The following is a 7,392-nucleotide window of genomic DNA, read 5'->3' as shown; positions in this document are numbered from 1 at the left end:
GTAAATGTTAAGCAAAAAGAGAGAAGAAAGGAAAGAGAGTTTACTAGAGAACAGTATTACTACTCATTGAAGAAATCAATAGTATTAAAACACACTAGAGGACTAGTATATTTTATTATAATATTATTATAAGATAATAAGAATAAACATAGAAACATTTATAAATACCAAACGAGTATATCCTGCCCCTCAAATTAAAGTGTAAATACAGGACAAGATTTTATATAAATTATTTATATAGCAAAAACTTATATAACAGAACTTAACACCAGCATAACAGGTATATCAAAGACACAAATGGGCTTAACTCACCATTAAATGGCGTACTTTTAGATTGGCTAATGGAGCAGAATCCAATCTATTCTGTGTGCAAGAAACATATTGAACAAGGCAATTCAGAATGGTTTCATGTAAAAGGAAGAGCAAAGATAGATCTTGTATGATAGCAAGATCCTGAAATAGTTGTCAGAATTTTGCTATGAGACAAGATAGAATTTAAGACAAAATAAATTTAACAGGATAAGGAAGGAAAATTTATTCTACAGAAGGATTCATGCTTCATTCTACATTAAAAATAAAATATATATTAATAACATACACAAAATTACAATTTTCATAAAGCAGAAATAACAGAAGTTGAAAGAAGAAATAGGCACTAAAACTGGAGATTTTAACATAGCTTATTAATTGGTAAGTCCTTGAAGAATGCAAATAAGCCTCACTTTTAGTAATTAAAAAAATTAACACAAATACTGACAAAGACTCTCTCCTTCATCAAACTTTGGTCAGATTTTTGAGCTCTCCTCTCAACTAGATCTTCACCTAGGCCCCTTGCCTAGTCTCCATAGCTTACTTTTAACAAGAATCCTTAAGTCCATATGGAGAAAATCTTGATATCTGATCACCCTGAGCTGCCTTCAGCAAGAATCCTGTTAATTTGGTTTAGCAAGAGTTCCCCTACTTTTGATGTCTCCTCTTAGTAATTTTCCATCCACTGACCCCATCACACTGCTCTTTTGCTATAAATTTCCATGTGTGCTTGTATTTGGAATTGAGCTCATTTCTCTACTAAAATCTCTTTTCCTGTGTTGCAATAATTTCTGAATAAAATGTTTCTTTACTGCTTTAATTACCCTCTGGCTCTGGTTCTCTTTGACATTACACTTTGAAGAATCACTTTAGGGGAAAAGAATAAATGCAAGAAGACAAAGTCAGAGACTATTATCCAAATATAGAATGGAGATAATGATATCATACTGAATGGGCAAAAACTGGAAGCATTCCCTTTGAAAACTGGCACAAGACAGAGATGCCCTCTCTCACCACTCCTATTCAACATAGTGTTGGAAGTTCTGGCCAGGATAATTAGGCAGGGGAAGGAAATAAAGGGTATTCAATTAGGAAAAGAGGAAGTCAAATTGTCCCTGTTTGCAGACGACATGATTGTATATCTAGAAAACACCATTGTCTCAGTCCAAAATCTCCTTAAGCTGATAAGCAACTTCAGCAAAGTCTCAGGATACAAAATCAATGTACAAAAATCACAAGCATTCTTATACACCAATAGCAGACAGACAGAGAGCCAAATCATGAGTGAACTCCCATTGACAATTGCTTCAAAGAGAATAAAATACCTAGGAATCCAACTTACAAGGGACGTGAAGGACCTCTTCAAGGAGAACTACAAACCACTGCTCAAGGAAATAAAAGAGGATACAAACAAATGGAAGAACATTCCATGCTCATGGGTAGGAAGAATCAATATCGTGAAAATGGCCATACTGCCCAAGGTAATTGATAGATTCAATGCCATCCCCATCAAGCTACCAATGACTTTCTTCACAGAATTGGAAAAAACTACTTTAAAGTTCATATGAAACCAAAAAAGAGCCTGCATTGCCAAGTCAATCCTAAGCCAAAAGAACAAAGCTGGAGGTATCACGCTACCTGACTTCAAACTATACTACAAGGCTACAGTAACCAAAACAGCATGGTACTGGTACCAAAACAGACATATAGATGAATGGAACAGAACAGAGCCCTCAGAAATAACGCCGCATATCTACAACTATCTGATCTTTGACAAACCTGAGAAAAACAAGCATTGGGGAAAGGATTCCCTATTTAATAAATTGTGCTGGGAAAACTGGCTAGCCACATGTAGAAAGCTGAAACTGGATCCCTTCCTTACACCTTATACAAAAATTAATTCAAGATGGATTAAAGACTTAAACCTTAGACCTAAAACCATAAAAACCCTAGAAGAAAACCTAGGCATTACCATTCAGGACATAGGCATGGGCAAGGACTTCATGTGTAAAACACCAAAAGCAATGGCAACAAAATCCAAAATTGACAAATGGGATCTAATTAAACTAAGGAGCTTCTGCACAGCAAAAGAAACTACCAACAGAGTGAACAGGCAACCTACAAAATGGGAGAAAATTTTTGCAACCTGCTCGTCTGTCAAAGGGCTAATAACCAGAATCTACAGTGAACTCAAACAAATTGACAAGAAAAAAACAAACAACCCCATCAAAAAGTGGGCGAAGGAAATGAACAGACACTTCTCAAAAGAAGACATTTATGCAGCCAAAAAACACATGAAAAAATGCTCACCATCACTGGCCATCAGAGAAATGCAAATCAAAACCACAATGAGATACCATCTCACACCAGTTAGAATGGCGATCATTAAAAAGTCAGGAAACAACAGGTGCTGGAGAGGATGTGGAGAAGTAGGAACACTTTTACACTGCTGGTGGGACTGTAAACTAGTTCAACCATTGTGGAAGTCAGTGTGGCGATTCCTCAGGGATCTAGAACTAGAAATACCATTTGACCCAGCCATCCCATTACTGGGTATATACCCAAGAACTATAAATCATGCTGCTATGAAGACACATGCACACGTATGTTTATTGCGGCACTATTCACAATAGCAAATACTTGGAACCAACCCAAATGTCCAACAATGATAGACTGGATTAAGAAAATGTGGCACATATACACCATGGAATACTATGCAGCCATAAAAAATGATGAGTTCATGTCCTTTGTAGGGAGATGGATGAAATTGGAAATCATCAATCTCAGTAAACTATCGCAAGAACAAAAAAACCAAACACTGCATATAGTCTCACTCATAGGTGGGAATTGAACAATGAGAACACATGGACACAGGAAGGGGAACATCACACTCTGGGGACTGTTGTGGGGTGGGGGGAGGGGGGAGGGATAGCTTTAGTAGATATACCTAATGCTAATTGACGAGTTAATGGGTGCAGCACACCAGCATGGCACATGTATACATATGTAACTAACCTGCACATTGTGCACATGTACCCTAAAACTTAAAGTATAATAATAATAATAAAAAGGAATGGGGATAATGATGATGGTGATGTCTTGGATAGTGATTGCAATGGACTGCATGGCTGTTGCCACCCTGTCTCTGAAACTTATAGGTGGAAATCCTAACCCTTAATATGATGGTATTAGGAGGTGGGACTTTCAGGAGGTGGTTATATCATGAGGTTGGAGCCCTTCTAAATGGAACTAGTTCCCCTATATAATAGACCCAAGAGAGTTCTCTCACTCTGTGACATGTGAGGATACAAGAAGAAAACGGTAGTCTGCAACTTAGAAGAGAGATTTCACTGAAACCTGGTCACTCTGGTACCATGGTCTCAGACTTCTAGCCTTTAGAACTGTGAAAAAATTGATTTTTGTTATTTCTAAGCCACCTAGTCTATAGGTCTTTGTGATAGCAGTCAGAATTGACTAAAACAGTAATAGTAGCAATGGCAATGGAAAGAGTGAATGCATTTGATATATACTTTGAAGAAAGAAATAACAGGACTATCAGTCATGTGGACGTTTGGCATGAGAGAAATGCAAGATGGTAATTAAACAAGTTTGTGTCTAAGTCTGAAGGTTGGAGAATAGTCAAAGGTAAAAGTAAAGCTATGGGAGTTACCGACACTTATGAGCCTTTTAAAGGAATTATTTATTTTTATTGTTAAATCACCAAGGAAGGGTTGAAACAGACAATAGAAATTAATGCCAAATGAGCTGAAAAAAAAATGTGTTGCAATTGAGTTGGGAATAAAAAGCTGAGGTGGCAAGAAGAAAAGCAAGGTTGGCATATTTTTAAAGAACTCTATAATGAATAATGTTTTGAAGAGGAAGAAATTTTCAACAATTTGAAATGCTGCTGAGACTTTGGGAAATGTGAATGGTGCCCACGTAGAAGTTATTGACAGTCATTGAAACAACACTCCCTTTAGCATTATGTATAAGAAACTAGATTAGAATGAAACAAATGGATTCTTAATTCCAGAATTGTGGAGAAATAGAAAATCTAAAAACTTATTGGAAACACAAGAAATGCAACATGAACTATAATAACCATCCATTTCAATAAAATTAGAGGATTTCAGGTTCAGGCCATGATAAAGTAGCACAAACTCACACCCTGAAGTTGGCTATAAAAGCTGGGCAAAATATGTTAGACAACTGTTGGAAGACACTGGAGAACAATCAATGTATACAGAGCTTGAGTGGGATTATTATTAGAAAGAAATAATTATAGACTATAAATTACATTTACTCAGACGTTTTTCCTCTAATAACATTTCTCAAATACTGATGTGAAGAAAGAAAGCATACACAGAAAGTGAAATTTTACTGTGGTGAGGTGACAGAGATTAGAGTTCAGAGTATCTAGTGTGTATGGGGCTCATGAGACAAATTTCCAAGAAGGAGGTAACCACAGAGAGAGAGCCTGAATATCTGCATACAAATGCCCCTTAAGTGTGGCCAGTATCAAAGATATGTATGCACAAGGTGAGACGTGAAGAAGCCTAGCAGAAATCAATAAATGGGAGGTTGGAGTGCTGAGTTTAGATTTCAGCTAGTGGTTTAGAGAAGAGGTTGTGGTTCAAACACTGGTAATTATAGAGGATGAGATGGGAGTGAGAAACTATATGGCTAAATGTGGTCATTCTTCAGGTTTTAGCTTTTATGCAGGGTGCTATATGCTGGTTATTTCCAACACTGTAAAAGTTATTATTTAATTACCTACATATAAAAGATGACCATGAATAGGCATAAGATGAAAGTATGTCATTAATCAAAATGATGATTAATTCAATTCTCTATAATTGAGATTCAATTAAAAAGAATATTATTCATCACATTCACAGAGTAAATGAGAAAAATCACATAATTTCAGTAGATGCAGATACATAAGATCTGTATCCTAAAAGATATTGATACAAAGAAGTATTTGATAAAATTCATCATTAATTTACTGTATATATATATGCTCTTATTAAACTAGGATTTAAAAGGCACTTCATTAAGTTGATAAAGTGTATCTTTTGAAATCCTATAAACAATATCTTATGACATAATAATGTGGGAATGTTAGAAGACTTGCTTTTAAACCTGGGAACAAGAAGAGATTCTCTGTTATTTTCCTATGCTGCTGTAACAAATTGCCACAAAATGGGTAGCTTAAAGCTACACAGACTTTTTCTCTTATAGTTCTGAAGGCCAAAAATTCATAATCAGTATCAGTGGTCTAAAACCAAGGTGTGATCAGCACCCTATTTTTTCCAGAGAACTCAGGGGAGAGTAATTCTAGAAATTATTCCAGAAACGCAGCTTCTAGAAATACATTTCTTGTCTCAAAGGCCCCTTCTTCTATCTTCAAAGATAGCAGCTTATAATTTTCAAATATTTCTCCACTTCCATGATCACATAACCTAGATTCTATGTCAAATCTCCCTCTCCATCACTCTTATAAGGACACTTAAGATTGCATTTAGAGCCCACCAAGATAATTCATGATAATCTTCCATCACAAAATTCTTCACTTACTCACATCTGCAAGTCTCTTTGCCATAAAGGTTACATTTACAGGTACTAAGGATTAAGACCTGACATCTCTTGAGACCATTATTCAGCCTAACACAGACGTCCTCTCTTGCTGCTTGTTTTACACATTGTACTTTTCTGAATACTTTTAAGAAAGTTTGCTCTAAAGAAGAAAAAAAAAAGTAGTTCTATATTTGTGAGACTTGTAGACTGAGGAGAATGACTATTTTTCTAATGTGATAAATAAAAGCACATTTATGTGACAATAGCAATAATAGAGAAGATAAATGAAAGTTATGCAGAAGGGAGAAGATTTGACAATAGCAAGCATGAAAGTCCTTCAGGAGAAAAGTTTGGATGGGATACTGAATACAATTGTAATATTACTTTTTGATGCATACGTTCACACCATTTTTTCACAATGCTTCCTAGATTGCTCTGTATTTCTTTCCCATCTATATATATATACGCATATATATATACACATATATATACACACACATATATATACACATATATATACACACACATATATATACACATATATATACACACACATATATATACACATATATATACACATATATATACACACATATATATACACACACATATATATATATACATTTTGACTGAAAATGATTGGGATGAAAGAAAATGAGAAAGAAAAACGGAACAAGGAATTCTCAATTATATAAATAGAATATTATAATTAGTAAACCATGAATAAAAGAAGGCATATGGGCTGGGCGCGGTGGCTCACGCCTCTAATCCCAGCACTTTGGGAGGCCGAGGTGGGAGGTTATGAAGTCAGGAGATCGAGACCATTCTGGCTAACAGGGTGAAACCCCGTCTCTACTAAAAATAGGAAAAATTAGTCAGGCATGGTGATGGGCACCTGTAGTGCCAGCTAGCCGGGGAGGAGGCTGAGGCAGGAGAATGGCGTGAACCCGGGAGGCAGAGCTTGCAGTGAGCCGAGATCGCGCCACTGCACTCCAGCCTGGGCGACAGAGCGAGATTCCATCTCAGAAAAAAGAAAAAAAAAAAAAGGAATACTTGATAAAAAAGGTATTCATATATCAGATAAGAAGATGTAAAATTTATGTGCTATCTACTTCTGGAATTTCCACCATAGGGGAATAATAATGATGTAGGGGTTCACTTAAAGGACACAACTTGTACTTGGTTACTTATGTACACAACCTCTGCCTTACTCGCTTTTGGTAGATCGTACTGTGTCATTTCAATGTGGCCATTATTGTCTTTTATGAACATATACAACAAAGTAATATACCTTTACATAATGTCTACATCTCTACCGTAATTTAAACTTTAATGGCTCAAAAATGCTAAATTACAAAATAGAGAAAGATGTGTGTTAAATGCAGATTAATATAATTTAAATAATATTATATGTGATAAGGGTTTGTAAAACTTAACCATTAAGATGGATAGATGAGAAAGATAGAAACCTAGAATACAATACTAGAAAATCTAGAAACATAGTAG

The sequence above is a fragment of the Gorilla gorilla genome, chromosome 14 (genome assembly GCF_029281585.2).
Source record: "Gorilla gorilla gorilla isolate KB3781 chromosome 14, NHGRI_mGorGor1-v2.1_pri, whole genome shotgun sequence".
In the NCBI taxonomy this organism is placed as follows: domain Eukaryota; kingdom Metazoa; phylum Chordata; class Mammalia; order Primates; family Hominidae; genus Gorilla; species Gorilla gorilla.
Note: the sequence above shows the minus strand (reverse complement) of the source record.